We start from the raw sequence: 18,455 nt of genomic DNA on the forward strand, positions 1-18,455 counted from the left end.
CTTATGCAAATATAGGTCCTAGTTATTATACTTACTTGCAAAATCCTCCCTACCTTTCATTACTGACATCGTACTATTAAAATAGTTTATGGGATTGAGAAATTTTATCTATCTTTGAGAGAGAACCCACAGAAATGATAATTATATTGCATAGTTGTCTCTAGAAGCAACTTTTTTGGTTTATTAGTATAAATGTGGTATGTTCAGCTTTTATCTTCTAAATCTGATTCATAGTGAATATACTTAGAGCACTTTGAGCATTGTTGAGACAAATTTTATAGTTAATCACAGTCCATTGCATGGAGTCTCTGCCTTTGAAATAAATGTGAACTTACTTGCTTCGTCTGGGATTCTCCTTTTCAACGCTGTACCTACCACAGCCTAGAGAGAACTTGATTCTTTTATAACTTTACAGGCGACAGTGCGGGATGGTAGGCAGGCCTGCCTCTCCTGCCACTGGCTGCAGGTGGGACGTTTGTTGACACGAAGATAGGAAGTATTTTCAACACAACTTTTAGTGCAGAGCCTTTCCAAATGATTTTCATACAAGCAATTGCTTAAATTTCCACTAAGTTCAGTTGGATGAAGAAGTGGTAGTAGAAAGTGGTTTCGTTCTGTTTAGTTTTGCTTCTTCAATTGACTTGTCTTTTACAAAATGAAAATGCCTTGAGTTTGGTAGTAACTAAAAGTCACAAATTGATTCCCCAGATGTGTTGACTTTATGTAGACGGCCTGGTGCCGTGTGGTAACAGACAGTGGGGGCATCTGCCTTATCCTAAAGCGTTTGCAGCCTCCCTTGGCCTCACAGCTGGGACAGCGTGTCGTCACACGCAGCGCCTGGGATGACAGCGGCGGGAGATGGCTGCATGTCACCCGACCCCTTTCGCAGTGACTTGTCGCAACCAATCATGCAAGAAGTGTGTTTTGGCAAATGACGGAGCAGTTCTAGGATACGGAAGAGTCGTAGGCCCATTTCGGAGGCAGAACCAGGCTCGGCTCTCGAACACCAAGTGCTGCCAGGCCACCGTGCCATCCTGGCCGCCTGCAGAGACCCCAGGTGTCTGCCTAGGGTCCCACTTACTGCCCGCCTCTGGCCGTGTTGCCAAAGGAACTCTTCCAGGGAACCTTTTGAAAACAAGCTCAAAGTTTTAAAAGTCAGATACGGGGGTTTGTCAGGCTCTCGCTGACGTACTGTAAAACAGCCACCCGCTGACTACTGAAGGAAGCTTCTGTTTAATTGCCTGTTAGGTTTTTAGTTTACTTTTACCTCTTGAGGGTTTTTTCCCCTTATTTCCTCTTAATTCCCATATTTAACTTTTCTTCATATTCTATTTTGTTTTTGCTTTAAAAATCATTTTAGACCTGACCATTTTACTTTCAAATCTGAGTCATATTTACTGAGTTTTTACAGTCATCACTTAGAGTCAATGCCTTGTTGACACGCAGCTGCCCGTGTCGGAAGGGCGGGTGGTACAGGTGGGCTTGGGGCGGGGACCTGCAGGAGGAGCCCCTGCTCTTCAGCCAGAAGCCTGAGGTCGGTGGTTTCCCACAGTGGAATGAACCACCCCCAGCAATCGCGGGCCACCCCCCTTCCAGAGCCCCCCTCAGGCCCGGCTGGTCCTCCCCGTCCAGGTGACACGCGGGACGTACCAGTGACGTGTGTGGAGGGCCGGTCCCCTGCACAGACGACTTCTCCCTGCAGCTTCTTTTTTTTTTTAATTAAAAAAAATTTTTTTAATTTATTTATTTTGGGCTGCGTTGGGTCTTCGTTGCTGCGCGCGGGCTTTCTCTAGTTGTGGCGAGCGGGGGCTACTCTTCATTGCGGTGCGCGGGCTTCTCATCACAGTGGCTTCTCTTGTCGCGGAGCACGGACTCTCAGCGTATGGGCTCAGTAGTTGAAGCATGCAGGCTCAGTAGTTGTGGCTCGCGGGCTCTAGAGCGCAGGCTCAGTCGTTGTGGCACATGGGCTTGGTTGCTCCACGGCATGTGGGATCTTCCCGGACCAGGGCTCGAACCCGTGTCCCCTGCATTGGCAGGTGGATTCTTAACCACTGCACCACCAGGGAAGTCCCCTCCCTGTAGCTTCTGATACACATTAGGAGTCTGCTTTTTCCTTTTCTGATAGCATTTCCCCACACAGTTGATTTTAAAGCCAAGATAAAACACTACAAAGTGAAGATTGCACATCATTAGAGCTCCGTGGGTCCATCTAGGTGGGAGGCCGTGGGTCTCGCCTTTCTGCTGACGCAGCCTGGGCTCAGAGCGCAGCTGGTGCTGTTCTTTTGTGAAAGGCGTTCACGACTCCGTCAGAAGCATCCACCGGTTGCTATCTTCCCGATAAACTTTGTGTCAGTTTCCTCTTCAGGAAAACAGCCAGCATGGGCCCCCAGGCCAGCATCTTCTATGAGGCATAGCCCAGCTTCGGGCTGAAGTCTTCCACAGTCAGGCGCAACTACCCATTTGGGGGCTTTTTAATAATTTTTGTTTTTTAGACAAATAATCCTGTAGTAAAATCTAGATGTTTAAAAGGACACACAGTGAAAAGTACGAGTTCTTTCCATCCACATGTCGTTCATGTCTCTCAGCCCCCGGGAAGTCCCTGCACTGCTGTCTTGGGTACATCTGTCTGAGTGTTACCTACACACACATACATCGTACAGAAAACGAGTGTTTGTATGTAACTTAGAAATAACCTTTAACAGCATTTCCCAAGTGTAAGTAAACATGTACCTGTGATGGTTCCCTGGTCATCAGTCTTTGCAGAGCACTTTCTCTGAATCCTCCCCGTGAGTGTGAGAAATGGTCTCGTCGTGATACCATTTTTAGCTTATATCTGAGCACTTGTAGTTGTTCTTCAGTGCTCTGGAAACAGACGTCTTTAGAGAGACAATAGGAAAATTCATTTTTCCTTGATTCCTTTGATAATATTTGTACTATAGTCAGGAGTAGGAATTGCCCTAACAGTTAGTTCTGTTACTTAAATGCTATTAGAAATGCGGAAGATAAATACTCTGAAACTGGAATTAATTGTGGCAGGTAGTCCTCCAGATGTGAAACATGTGCATTTCTAATAATGCATATGGTTATTTAAGTAAGTTTTAGGATGCTGACATACACACAATAATTTTGTGCCCTGTCTTTTTTTTTTTTTAAATAAATTTATTTATTTTTGGCTGCATTGGGTCTTCGTTGCTGCGCGTGGGCTTTCTCTAGTTGCAGTGAGTGAGGGCTACTCTTCGTTGTGGTGCGAGGGCTTCTCATTGCAATGGCTTCTCTTGTTGCGGAGCACGGGCTCTAGGTGCGTGGGAATCAGTAGTTGTGGTACACGAGCTTAGTAGTTGTGGCTCGCGGGCTCTAGAACACAGGCTCAGTAGTTGCAGCGCGCGGGCTTAGTTGCTCTGCGGCATGTGGGATCTTCCCAGACCAGGGCTTGAACCCGTGTCCCCTGCATTGGCAGGTGGATTCTTCACCACTGCACCACCAGGGAAGTCTTGTATCCAATCTTATTTTTGTGTTCTGTAAATATTATTTGGGCTTGTATTTTTTATTTTTCTATTACGTTTCAGGTCTTCGCATAAGCTATCTCAAATCCCTAGTGAAGTGGGTGGTGGGGGATGTGTGTGTGTGACGGAATATTTGATGGTCCCGTTTCATGAATTAGGAAGTATATTATGATGGGTAGTACAGAGGGGATGCTCAGAGGAGGAGGGAGAAGGATTCTGACACTTCCAAGGTTGGAAAGTTTCAAGAACTAGTAGAGATTAAGTGGGCCTCAAAGGATGAGTATAGATAAGGAGAAACAAAGGGATGAAAGTCTTGCAGAGTTTTGCTGGAGGGAGAAAGATGAACGTGAAAGTGGGAAGTAGCACTTTGAGAGAACAGGATGCTGGTCAGCTTGAATAGATGCTGTAAGAATGGCTACCCAAGTTAGTTTAACTGGCTTTAATAAAGAGTGACTCCAGATTCTGGTGAACCTTGAATACCAGGTAAATGAGTTTGTTTGTTTGTTTTACAGTGTTGTGGGTCCATAGAGATGGATATATGACTTGATAACTAATGACTTTAGGAGGATGAATCTGGAAACCAGATGGGATTAAAACAGGAAAGATATCAAAGGCACAGAAAGACCAACTTGGTTTTAGTAATCCAAGTGTGATGTTGTGTAAGTTCTGAACTAGGGTAGAAACAGGAAACAAAAGGAGCAAATTTCTGGGCTTCTGGTTGAAGATGAAATTTATGTTTTGACTTTCTCGTTTGTGACATCACTAAAATGATAGTAAAATAATTTTTAAATCAATGAAGACAAAGAATGGAAGAAAACAGACATCATAGATGAGAATTTAACAGTTTTTTTTTTTTGGAGAATGAAAAGCAGATAGAGTCACAGTACTGATCACCAGGGTATAGGAAGCCTCGCTTTACAGGGTACATCCCCAGAGGAGAGCACCGCTGGCCCTGCAGGACTGGAGAAGCTTGGGACCTGAAGGCTCCGGTTTGGCAGAAGGTGGAGGCGTGAGACTGGGCGGTGCTTGGGAGGTGAGGGATGGATTCAGAATCCGTGAAATTGAAAGCCTGTCATTTCCCTCTACTCAGGTATAGAACACATGGTAGTCAAGAGTCTGCATCCCAAGCAGAAGATTTGTTGCTTCTACGTAGAACACGTTGAATGGGACTGCTGCAGAAACTTGGGAACAGGAGGCCTAGCAGAGGTTGTCACGAATAGGAAGCAACAACAGTGGCTATGATAGAAAGTTGGCCTTTAGAGTGATTGGTCCCTAATTCCATATATTCAGAATACTGGTGGTGATGCTAGAGACAGAACAGTGCTCTGGAAAAATTGAACAGCCCTGAAAAATAAATGCATTTATTGACATGAAAGGTGAGCCATTCAGAACTGTGGCCCACCAGCCTCACTCAGGCCAGTGGTGTTTCCAGTTAGTTTTTTAGTACCTTATCGTTATTAGTACTAAGGATTAATAGTTGTATGAAAGAACAGAATACACACACAAAGAATAAAAGGGAACAGGAAGAAACTGATAATACAGGGAAAAGAAGAATATGTTTTAAAAAGTAACATTGTCTGATATGAGAAGCTTCTCATTATGACAGTAAGTTAGGAACAGGATGCTGTGAGAAAAGAACTCACATTTGAAATGGTAACTGAGATTTTAAAAAGAAGAACAATTGAAGACCTAGAAGGACAGTAAAAAGTAAAATAAAAGGACAAGTAGCTTTGCAGACAGGAGTCACCCAGGAGGCCTAGTATCTGACTGTTAGGAATTCTAGAGAAAAACAGGGGAAGAAGATTTTTTTGAATTTATAATATTTTTAATAGAGAGTGAAAAGTAACTTCCCAGACCTGAAGGTGCTATATCTCTAGTGCCCAAGATAATAAAGGAAGAAAAGATCGATCCCACAATTTCTGTGCACAGAGAATTAAGAGATATCCAACAACCTGTGGACTGAATTTGAGAACAGGATGCAGTTCCTGGGTTAGTGTCGCCCAGTGGGTCTAGAGAGCAGTCTGTCTAAACTGAAGCTAGAAGACTGGGGAGCTGTTGCAATTGCTGCTGGAATTAAGACCATAAGTGTGTTGAGTGGAAGGAACCCAGCCTTCAGTTACCAAGAGTAGCATGTAAGGCATATCAGAAGCCCTAAGCCTGTCATTATGAAGAGGGGCACAGTTAAGGGAAATGAACATAATTTAGCAGCCTCAAATATTGAAATAGTTGGAGTCTGACCACCTGTCTTAAGTGATTAGCCCGTCACAATGTAATTAGCCGGGAGCACCGTTATTACAGTAAGTCTTAATAAAAGGACCAAAGTGGTACACAGGCATTTGTTCAGCAGTTTTACGAATGACTGGTTTTGTATCTTTGCTTTTGATTTTAGGTAATAAAGCATGTCTAATTGTCTTTAGCAAATGACATCAGAGGCTCAAGTGTTCTTTATGTTTTGTTTTGAAGGTTGTTATATGTTATTTTCTCTCTTGGAGTTTTCAACCTTTTATTTATTTTTGATAAATTTATTTATTTATTATTTTTTGGCTGCGTTGGATTTTTGTTGCTGCTCAGGCTTTCTCTAGTTGTGGCGAGCGGGGGCTACTCTTCGTTGCGGTGCGCGGGCTCCTCACTGCGGTAGCTTCTCTTGTTGCGGAGCACGGGCTCTAGGCACGCGGGCTCAGTAGTTGTGGCGCACGAGCTTAGTTGCTCCGTGGCATGTGGCATCTTCCCAGACCAGGGCTCAAACCCATGTCCCTGCCTTGGCAGGCGGATTCTTAACCACTGCACCACCAGGGAAGTCCCTCAACCTTTTATTATAAAAAATTTCAAACATACAAAGAAGTCAGAAGAATTTTAGAGTGAAGACCCATTTAACTGAACTTGCTTAATTACATATCTGTCTATCCTGAATTCCCATATCCATCCATCCATTTTACTTCCTACATTTCAGAGTAAGCTGTAGACATCAATGCACTTCTCCCTAAGTGCTTAGGCATCTACATCATTGGAGTTTGATACTTGTTTATAGTTTCCAGTAGGTAAGTTTTGACTAACACATTTGCCCAAGTAACCCAAAGCCCTACCAAGTTACAGGGCATAATCATCCCCACAGAAAGTTCCTTAATGCTTCCCAGTTAATCCTGGCCTCCCCCAAGGTAACCACCATAGATTAGTTTGGCCTGTCCTAGAAGTTCATCTAAAGGAAAGTATGTACCAAGTGGTGCAAAGGAAGTGTGAACCACTTCATGTAAGGCTGCTTTCACTCAATATTTTTGAGATTTAGCCATGTTATCATAAGTAGCAGTAGTTTCCCTACCCCCCTTTTTTTCTGCTGAGTAATATTCCATTGTATGAATATGACAGTTTCTTAATTCATTCTTCTAATGACAGATACCTGGGCTGTTTCCAGTTTTGGGCTGTAATGAATAAAACTACTATGAACATCTAAGTGGAGATCTTTTATATCTCTTGGGCAAACGCATAGCAGTGGGATTGCTGGAATGTATGGTAATAGTATGTTTAACTTTATAAGAAACTAGCCAACTATTTTTCCAAAGTGGTTGTATCATTTTGAATTCATGTGAGCAATGTTTCTGAGTTCTAGTTGTCCTACAGTTTTGCCAACATCTGCTCGGAATGTCATTCTCTTTAATTTCAGCCGTTCTTGTGGGAGTGTTGTGGTATCTCCTGGTTTTAATTTGCATTTCCCTAGTGATTAATGATGTTGAGTCCTTCTCATATGCTAGTTGACCATTTGTATGTGGTCTTTTGTAAAGCATCTGAGTCTTTTACTTTTTTTTTTTAAACTTTTGGGTTAATATCCTTTTTATTATTGAGTTGTAGGAGTTCTTAATATATTTAGGATGCCAGCATTTCATCATATTATCAAGATATGTCTTGCTACTATTTTCTCCCAGTTTGAGGCTTGCTATTCCTGTTCTTAATGGTGTCTTTGAGTGAGCAGGTTGTTTTTATTTTGAGGAAACCTAATTTGTTTTATTTTCTTTTACAAGTATCATCCTCTGTGACCTTTGCCTAGATGACAAAGATACTGTGTTTTCCTCTTGAGGCTTTATGGTTTGGGCTTTTAGATTTAGGTCTGTGATGCATCTTGAGTTAACTTTTGTGTGTGGTGTGAGGTAGGGCTTGAGGTTAATCTTTCCCCCATGTGGTTCTCCAGTTATTCCAGCGTCATTTGTTTCCCCCAGTGTGTTGCTTTGGTGCCCTCGTTAAAACTAAGTCACAATATAAGTAGGTTCTATTTCTAGAATTCTGTTTCACTGATATGTATCCATCCTAAAGGAATGACATACTACTAATTTGATTTGTTTCTATTTTGTGCAATATGTTTACATCTATATTTATGTGGGATTATTGGTTGGTGTTTTCATTTTTCTGTAATTTCTTAATTACTGTATGTATGAAAACTCTTGAAGTCAGGTAGTATAGGTCTTCCAACTTTGTTCTCCTACCCCAAGATTTTTGACTATTCTAGGTCCTTTGCATTTCTCTATAAGTTTTATTGTCAGCTTGTCAATTTCTACTCTATTAGTTTCTGGATTACAATTGGGATTACATTGAATATTTTTTAATAGCAGTTTTATTGAGATACAATTCACATGCCATACAATTCATCCATTTAAAATGTACATTTCAGTGGTTTTCAGTATATTCACAGATATATTCAATCACACATTTTAGAACATCTTCATCATCTCAGAAAGAAACCTTGTACCCTTTAGCTATTACTCCCTTAGTCCCCCGCCTCCATGCTCATCTACTTTCGGTCTATAGATCTGTCTATTCTGAACGTTTTATGTAATGTAATCATATAATATGTGGACTGAAGTGTATGCCCCCCAAAATTCATATGTTGAAGCCCTAACCCCAGTTTTATAGTATTTAGATGGGACCTTTAGGGAAATAAGCATAAATGAGGTTGTAAGGTAGGGCCCTGATCCTATGGGATTGGTGTCCTTATAAGAAAAGGAAAAAATACCAGAGAGCTCTCTCTCCAACGACACAGGGAGAAGACAGCCATCTGCAAGCCAGGAAGAGAGGCCTCACCCAAAACCAACCCTGGCACCTTGATCTCGCACTTCTAGCCTCCAGAACTCTGAGAAAATTAACTTCTGTTGTTTAAGCCACCCAGTCTGTGGTATTGTGTTATAGTGAACTGAGTAGACTAGTTCTGTGTCTGGCAGCTTCCACTTTACCGTGTTTTCAAGCCGCATCCATGTGGTGGCATACATAACTGCTTCATTTGTTTTTATGGCCAAATAGTATTCCACTGTGTAGATATAGATATTACATTTTGTTTATCCATTCATCAGTTAATGGACGTGTGTTATTTCCACTTTGTAGCTATCATGAATAGTGCTGCTGTAAACACTTCTGTACAGGTTTCTATATGGATATGCTTCTATTTTTCTTGGTTAGATACCTAGGCGTGGAATTTCTAGGTCAGATGGTAGGTCTATGTTTAACCATTTGCAAAACTGCCAGAATGTTTTCCAAAGTGGATGATAATACTGTTTTACTTTCCCACCAGCAGTGTGTGAGGGGTCCAGTTTCTCCACATCCTGACTAGCACTTGTTACCATCTGAGTTTTTTGATTCTAGCCATCCTAATGGGTATGAAGTGGTGTCTTATTATGGTTTCGATTTGCATTTCCCTGATGACTAATGATGTATCTATTGGCAATTTTTATACATTCTTCAGAGAAATGTCTGTTAAGAGCCTTTGCCCATTTTTTAATTGGATTGTCTTTTTATTATTGAGTTGTGAGAGTTTTTTACATATTCAAATAGTTTATCGGATAAATGATTGATAAATTGTTTTCTCTCAGTCTGTGGATTGTCTGTTCGTTTTCTTGATTGTGTTCTTTGACACGAAAAACTTAAATTTTGATAAAATCCAGTTCATTTTTTTCTTTGGTTGCTCATGCTTTTGATGTCATATATGAGTCCCTTGCCAAGTACAAAGTCATGAAGATTTATTTTTATGTTTTCTTCTAAGAGTTTTATAGTTTTGGCTCTTAGTTCTAGGTCTTTGGTCCATTTTCAGTTAATTTTTATATACGGTGTGAAGTAAAGGACCCCTTCATATATTTGCATGTCACTATATAGTTGTCCCAGCGCCATTTGTTGAAAGACCATTTTTCCCCCCATTGAATGGTCTTGGCACCCTTGTCAAAAATTAGTTGTCCACAGAGACATGGGTTTATATCTAGATTCTCAATTCTGTTCCATTGATATATGTGTCTATCCCATGCCAGTACCTCACTGTCTTGATTACTGTAATTTTGTAGTAAGTTTTGAAATCATGAAGTGTAAGGGCTTCAACTTTGCTCTTTTTCAAGATTGTTTTGGGTCCCTTGCAATTCCATATGAATTTTAGAATCAGCTTGTCACTTCCTACGAAGAAGTCAGCTGGGATTCTTCTGATAGGGATTGTGTTGAATCTGTAGATCAATTTGTCATCTTAATAATAAGAAGTATTGTCATCTTAATGTCATCTTCACCTATTCTAGTGTAAGTATTTGAAGGTACCAATTTCTTTGTAAGGATTTTTAGCTTCATTCCACAAATTTTGATTCGTTGTATTTTCATTATCATTTAGTTCAAAATAATTTATGTCTTGTTCTTTGACCCTTGGGTTTTATAGAAGTGTGTTGTTTAGTTAGAAATATTAGAGGTTTTCCAGGGTAGCTTATTGTTGCAGATTTCTAATTCCATTTTGGTCAGAGAATAAACTCTATATGAGTTCAGTCCTTTAAAATGTATTGAGGGCCGTTATGGCCCAGAAAACGGCCTATTTGGTGAGTGTACAATGTACTGTTGAAAAGAATGTGAATTTGTTGGGTGTAGACTGGGGCAGGATCCTATTGGCTTGTGGGAGATGATTATGCACATCTCTCCCCAGCTCCCTGTCAGTAATGTCATGTTGGTAGCTTGAAATCTGCCGTGGAGGGAGTCTTACCCCACAGATAGCTGCTAAGGCTACAGTTGGGGCTTTTTTCTTTTCTTCTTTGAGAGAGACAGTTTACTAGCATCCACTGGGTATAGAATTAGGTGAAGGTGATTGATAGTGTCAATCAGGTCGTCTGTGTCATGACTCCTTTCCCCCCTTCCCCGCCTGTGGTCTAGTTGCTGAGAGAGGGATTTTTAATCTTATCCTATGATTGTGGAATTGTCTTTTTCTCCCTTTACTCTGTCATATTTTGCTTCATGTATTTTGAAGCTCTGCTATTAGGAGAACATACATTTATGATTATGTCCTTTTATTATTATGAAATGTCCCTCTTGTCTTTGGTAATACTTTGTCTTGTTGAAGTCTGTTTTGTCTGATACTGTTGTAGCGTCTTCAGCCTTCTTATGCTTAGTGTTTGCATGATAATCTTTTTCCATCTATTTACTTTCGATTAGTCTGTGTCTTTATATCTAAATTGTGTCTCTTAACAGCATATTGAAAGGTCTTGCTGTTTTGTCCCTTCTGATCATTTCTGCCTTTTGACTGTAGGTTTCAGTCTACTGACATTTATTATAAGTATTAATAGGTTGGTTTTTAGGCCTACCATCTTATTATTTTTTCTGCCCTGTAAAAAAATTTCTCTGTTCCTGCTTTCCTCTCTTCTTTTGGATTATTTGAATTTTTTCAGAATTGCATTTCAATATATCTGCTGGCTTTTTTAGCTATTCCTCTGCTGTGTGTGTGTGTGTGTGTGTGTGTGTGTGTGTGTGTGTGTGTGTGTGTGTGTGTGTGTGTGTGATTGCTCTAGGGAGTACAATATGTATCCTTTTATTTCTTTTTTAATATGCTGCTTAGAGTTGATATTGAATGACATCACAGAAAACATAGAAAAACCTTGTAACTGCAGTGTTCCATTTACTATCCCAAGCTCATCCTTTATATTACATCTAAATAGTTTTAAGACCCACAAGGCAATATTATAAATTTTAGTTTTAAATCATTCTTTGTATTTTAAAGAATTAAGAAAAATAGTCTTTTATATTTGCCCAAATATCTACTACTTCTAATGCTCTTCATTCTTTTCTGAAGATCCAAGATTCAGCCTGATACCAATTCCTCTCTACCTAGAATTTAAGTCTGTACTATGTGAAGTCTCTAAGTTTCATTTTATTTGAAATTACCTTTATTTTGCCTTCCTTTTTGAGGAATATTTTCACTGGATAAAGCATTTTGGGGTTGATAGGTTTCTTTTTTTCTTTCAACACTTAAAGATGTTATTCCACTGTCATTTGGCCTTTGTAGTGGTGATATTCTTTTGCCGTATGTTACAAGTCTACTTTTAATATTTTTTCTCCCCTTTAGTTTTCAGCAGTTTTTTTTTTTTCCCTCTTTCTTCTTCAGAATTGATCATTTTTGTTGGTCTGTCTTCATGAGTCTTATTTCGTTTCCACTCTGCTCTTAAGCCCATCCACTAAATAACTTATTCTAGGTAATATGTATTTCAGTTCTGTAATTTTTATTTGGGTTTTTTTTTCATAGTTTGTTTTTTACTGCAATTAATTTTCATTTGTTACGAGCCTGTTTTTCTTTGTGTCCTTGAGTATAGCTATAATAGTTGCTTTAAAATCCTTGTCTCCTAATTTGGAGACAGGTCACCTCCAGGTTGGTCTCTGTTGCTTTTCTCTTGAGTGCGTCTCATTTTCCTTTCTTAGGTCTATAGGCTTGGGTTGTGCCGTTCCCTTCTTCCAAGACTAGGATACTCTGCAGTATAAGCCACCTTTTGGTTGCTCTCTGGTGCCTTCAGACAGTTCTTTTTACACTTTTTCAAGTTTATCGTTACTATCCCACAGAAACGTGGTTAGATACGTTGGTACTGATCGCAGAACCAAAGTTTAAGTAGAACCTGAAGTTTCAGCGGCAACTCCCGCAGGCTCCACAGTGACATGGGCACTGCCGTGGCAGGATTGGGTTGGGGGTGGCCACGAGAGAGGTTTTCTGTTGGCAGGAATTCAGTAACTTACGCGAAGATTAATTAGTCAAAAGACAATACAGGCGTATGATTTGAAGATGTGTCTATTTGCCTGAAAAAGAAGAACTAAATCAAGAAACAGTTAAAAGCGGTTGCTGCTGTGGGTTGGGAGGGGTGGATCATAGCACGCTTGCTTTTTATTATAAGTTCTTCGTTATTTCATCTAATTTAGATGTAAGTTGATAGAAGGAAACCTAAGTTTTATAAAGCAGGACAGCTCCTAGCCACTACTGTCTCTAGTCAGCACTGTCTCATGTTTTCGGTGCCTGGTTGGATAATGGTGAGGGTGATGCTAATTTGGGAATGAATGTTAAACTGTGGGTAGAAATTTTAAAAGAGCTTTTAAGGGCTTTTTTTTTTTCCCCATTAAAATTTTGCCGTTTAGTCTGTTCTGTGAGGCCCAGGGTTCCTTGCATTGTTTCCAGGTCCTCTTTGAGGAGGTGAGGCTGAAAGGAAGTAATGGTGGGGTGAGAGTGTGTGTTCTGGGCACAAAGAATACTTTGTGAAGAAGAAAGAATTCTGTAGTTAAAAGTTTTTAAAAACCCTTGCTAGCCCTGCTCTCCCAAAGTAATGACTATTAATGTCTGGACAGATACATAAACTTTATCTGCATGTCCAAAGGAACCACACTGAAATGCTCATTTCTGAGTTGTGCTTTACACTTTTATCTTTTCAACGTCTTTCTGTATGGATCTATGCATGTCCCACGTTCCTTGACTCCAGGGCTGAGTGCACCCCTAGTGGGCGGCATGGCTCCCTGGTTAGTCAGGTGCTCATTACCTGCACCTGTGCCGAGTTACCTGCCCCGCCCCCACCCTTGTTCTTAGCCTGCAAACCATTAAGGACCATTTTGAAGAGTATGGCCGGAAAGAACAAAACCTTTTAATATCAAGCCAAGCTCAGGATGGGAGCAGATTAGAAAGAAACCCCACCGTGGGCTATGGGCTGTGGCCTGCTCTCAGCTTTTCTTTATTTGCTTACAAGAACGTTGTGATAAATCTTTTTAAGTCTAAACCACTAATCTTTTAGTCAGTATAAAAAAATCCCATCTAAACGCACTGTGTCAGATTCTAATTGGCAGCATTTTCGTAGTGTTACTTAAAGTAATGATACATATTGTGACCAGAGTCTTGGATTAGATGAAATTTGGTAAATGTATTGCAGTTTTTATAACCACTCTGTATTCTCTGACAGTATTAAAAGCGTCATATTGTATCCTCAGGTGAATCCAACAGTGTATTTAACTAATTATGTTTGACAAGTAGGTTGTTAGAATTCTTTTTATCATCTTCAGCAATGCTGTGATAGTTTGATAGCTAAATTAAAGTATTTGTATACTTCCATGATAATTTCACTATGATAAATGCTTGTGAGTATAATTACTATATCAAAAAGAATGCACTTGAATTTTGAATATTTCCAAATTATATTCCAGAAAAAAATATAACAGTGTGTGCTCTGACCTCCAATGGATAGATGCTCCCATGTTCCTGCACTTTGGCTATCACTGGGTTTGACTGTTTTGTTTTGTTTTGTTTTTAAAACCTTTGTTAATTTAGTAGCTAGAGATTAATATATTGCCGAGAAATAAAGGTCAGGCTGAAGTAGGTAACCTAAAAAATTCCCTAGAACCAAACACCTCGAACTGGGTGCTAGATACAAAGTGAGACTCTGTGCTGCCCGAGGATCTGGGTGAGAGGCGGGTAGGCTGGAAGCAGTGGTCACACAGAACAGGAGCAAAGCCTGCGCCCGGCCAAGAAGCTGATGTTTCCATGGAAATCTTTAGTGAAAAGGTGAACTGGAAAACAAAATAATCGACCCACTCTCCCAGGTGGGCCACTAGGAAGGTAGTTTGAGCCAAGGTCTGCATGTGAGGGGAGTGGAGGGGGAATCCGTCCTGAGAATTTGTCACCTCTGGTGTCTTTGGGATTTGAGTTTGTATTGCCAGCTTGCTGGGGGATTTCCCCAAGCTGGGAAATTAATGTGAAAGCCCCACTGAAAATGAGTTTTTAAAAAACCCCAAAGTTACAAAGTGAGGAGAGTCTCGGTCCACGTGAACAAGTCAGCATATAGAACAAACAGCAGAACTAGAGCCTCAAGAACTTCAAACAGAAAGGTCTTTAGAGAGCACTTCTAAGTGTATTAAAAACAATTAGTGGTGTAAAAGAGTCAAGAAGATAAAGGAACAAAACACTATGGACAATAAGACATCTTTTTAAAGAAATAGGGAAAATCTGCACATGTAAAATAAAATTATTAAAGGTAGCAAATTTGACACAGCTGATAGAGAATTACTTAACTTGTGGTAGGTAGATCAAGAAAAATTAGAAAGTTTGAACAAAGATAAAGTGATGGAAGTAACTGAAGTTATAAATTGAGATAAGGAGGTGACATGAAAATGTAGCAGAGAAGCTAGGAGAAAATAGAAAGGGGACCAGAAGTGTTTGAAGAGGAAATGACCCAAGAATTTACCAGAATTGGTGAAAGCAAAATATGCATGCCAAATTTTAAGGCAACCATTACAAGAATTTGAATAAGATGTGTAACTCCAGCATAACAAAAGTACTACAGTGGAATAAGGAAACTATCGATCCAATATAAGAGAAAGGGGGAGAAAACAAGAAGCACAGAGAAAAAAAATGAAAATAGAAAATGCAAAATAAGGTGGTAGAAATTAATCGAGATAGCAGTAGAAAACAGTATAATCTTAAAACCAAACCTGCCCATCAGAGACTGTCTGACTCAATTTCTATTTTAAAAGTGAATCTTACTGTGGTGATTCACAGTAGACAAACCAAAACATAGAGATATAAAAGTTGAAAGTAAAGAGGTGGAATACAGGTATTTGAGATGAATTCTAACCAAAATATAGGAAAAACCATATTAACATCAGATACGATAGCTTTCTAAGGCCCTGTTGTTAAGAAAAAACATGGTTACTTTCTAATGATAAAAAAGCACAAGTTATCAGGAATATAATTCTAAATTTGTAAACTTATTAACAGGGCCTCAAAATATATGGCAGATTTTTTAGAGAATTATAGGACTCATTGACAAACCCATAACTGGTTAGGGGGATTTTAATAAAAATTTCTCAGTAGTTAATAAACAGACAAATCACTGGCAATACAGAACATCTGAAAAGCAAAAGTGACCAGCTTGCTTTAACAAACCGTGTGTCCAGCAGTTAGAGAGTGGACATTTTTTCAAGCACATGTAAAGAAAAATCACTACATCTTCGGCTACAAGTCTCATCATATATTTTTTTAAACATCTTTTTTTTTTTTAATTAATTTATTTTTTGGCTGTGTTGGGTCTTCGTTTCTGTGCGAGGGCTTTGTCTAGTTGCGGCGAGCGGGGGCCACTCTTCATCGCGGTGCGCGGGCCTCTCACTATCGCGGCCTCTCTTGTTGAGGACCACAGGCTCCAGACGCGCAGGCTCAGTAGTTGTGGCTCACGGGCCTGGTTGCTCCGTGGCATGTGGGATCTTCCCAGACCAGGGCTTGAACCCGTGTCCCCTGCATTAGCAGGCAGATTCTCAACCACTGTGCCACCAGGGAAGCCCACTCATCATATTTTAAAGAAACTATCCAAAAGATAACACTCTCTGATTAATTTTAAAAAGAAATTAAAGGGTTTTTTAAAGGTTAAAAAAAAAACACTTTGGAAATCTAAAAAATTCTAAACTCTTATAATCAAGACAACTAGCAATGGAAAAAAGAAAATATAACTGAATAAGGAGAATACATATCAGACTTAGGTGATGTAGCCACAGAGGTGTAGAGCAGAAAGTTTGTAGGATTTTTTTTGGTTTTTGGTTTTTTTTTAAATAAATTTATTTTATTTTTATTTTTGGCTGCGTCAGGTCTTTGTTGCTGCGCGCGGGCTCTCTCTAGTTGCGACGAGTGGGGGCTACTCTTCGTTGCGGTGCGTGGCTCCTCATTGCAGTGGCTTCTCTTGTTGCGGAGCATGGACTCTAGGCATGCGGGCTTCAGTAGTTGTGGCTCGCGGGGTCTAGAGCGCAGGCTCAGTAGTTGTGGCACATGGGTTTAGTTGCTTCGTGGCATGTGGGATGTAACCCGACCAGAGCTCGAGCCCACGTCCCCTGCGTTGGCAGGCGGATTCTTAACCACTGCGCCACCAGGGAAGCCCAGAAAGTCTGTAGGTTTTAATGCTTATATTAAAAAGAGCAAAGAGGACAAATTACAAAGCTAAGCAACCAAACGAGGATTTATAGAAAGAGAGCAAACGTAAAGAAAGAAGTAGATTGGAAACAGTAGAAATACAGGTACAGTGATGAAAATGGATAAATCTCAAACTGGTTCCTTAAAAAGACTAATAGACAAGCCTCTGGCAAAATTAATAATAAAAATATTTTAAAAGGGGGACAATAAAATTAGCAGGCATTTTTTAAAAGAAGACTGAACTGGGCCGTGTACTTGAAAAGTTTATTGAAATGGACAGTTATCTAGAAGGTAGCAATACATATAGTCAGGAAAGGATAAGACCATTTAATATGTGGTTTGTGAACCGTTGGTTTTCTATGCAGAGAAATGTAAAATCACCTTTCTTCATGTTATATACAGTTTTAACCAAGGTGGATTAGAAATGTCAGATTTAAAAGAAAACACAGTAAAATCATGCCAAAATTTGGAACCTGCCAAAAGATCGTTAGCAGGGTCTAGCAACGAGAGAATGGATAAATCATAAATCTGTACTATACAGTACATTACATACAGCTGTAACTATCTCAAATGTTGTCAGAAACAAATTGGCAGAAGCAGATGTACAACGTGTTACAGTTTGTGTAATCTAAAATTTGAAAACATGCAAAATAATTTCATATATTGTTACACAGTAAAATATAAAACATTCATAGGAATGTTAGACACCAAATCACGGGGACATTTGCCCCTAGGGAAAGGGGGAGGAAGAGTGCGATGAGGGAAGAGTTCGTAGTGTGTCAGGTATACTCTGTATCATTTCATTTACTGAAAAGTTGAGGGGGGTTTGGATGGAATGAGACAAGCATGGGAATGTAATAAGATTTGTCCAAACTAGGTCATGAGTTTGCAAGAGTTTGTTGTGTATTATAATCTGTGATTCTGTCTATATTTGAAATATTTAATAAAATGAGTCAGTGTTTTATGGCATAGTTCTTTGATTACCACTGAGATTGAGGGGTTTTTTAGGTTTTTGGCTACGAATACGTATTTCTTTTAGCTTTTGGATTTTCTGTTGGAATCCTTGTTTCTTTAGAGATTAATTTTTTTCACATTGTTTTAAATTACCTTTATTTATTAAAGGTAGTAACTTTAAGATATCTCTTACTAAAATAGTTACAGAATTTCAGATGAAGTGATTATATGACTTTGCTTAGAAAGGCCTTCTCCAACCTCAGATCAAGAAAGTATTTGTGTGTATATTCTTTGTTTTATGGTTTCAGTTTGTATATTTTAGTTCTTAATCTGTTTGTAATATATTTTGGAATATGAAATTTTTTTGAAATCACCTATAATGCCATTTATTCAATAATCTTTATCCGCTGACTTGAAATAGTTTTTATATAGCAGGTTCTTAAATACACCAGAATATTCTGTTTCATGATTTTTCTTTCTGTCTGAATCAGTATTGGTGTCTTTCTATTAATTTTATCCAAGTAAAGAATATGCAGATAAGCTGAAATAGTATTAAAGGTTATATAAAAAAAGAGAGACCACATCTCCATCTCTCTCCGTAGTGCCTGGGTCCTGCTCTTTCCTGATTGGCCAGCTTTAGGCATCCATGACTTTCAGTTGTAATAGAGGACTCCGTCTCTTTCACTGCCGTGTCTTCTGCTTTTCATTTTTCATTCTCAGAGGGTAGCTTTGGTTAAATCCACTTACAGATAATTTTAAAGTTTTGGTTATTTTTATATTTATGACATATGCTTCTGGAAATATTCATAGCT

The 18,455-nt window shown here is 39.5% G+C and overlaps 1 protein-coding gene across 2 annotated transcripts in view; it reads left to right on the top strand.

Moving 5' to 3' along the window:
• The window catches only part of CUL1 (cullin 1), a 107,159-nt gene that overhangs the window by 44,357 nt on the left and 44,347 nt on the right, over nucleotides 1–18,455 (top strand). The window lies entirely within an intron of this gene.

This window comes from Tursiops truncatus, chromosome 9, assembly GCF_011762595.2.
Source record: "Tursiops truncatus isolate mTurTru1 chromosome 9, mTurTru1.mat.Y, whole genome shotgun sequence".
In the NCBI taxonomy this organism is placed as follows: domain Eukaryota; kingdom Metazoa; phylum Chordata; class Mammalia; order Artiodactyla; family Delphinidae; genus Tursiops; species Tursiops truncatus.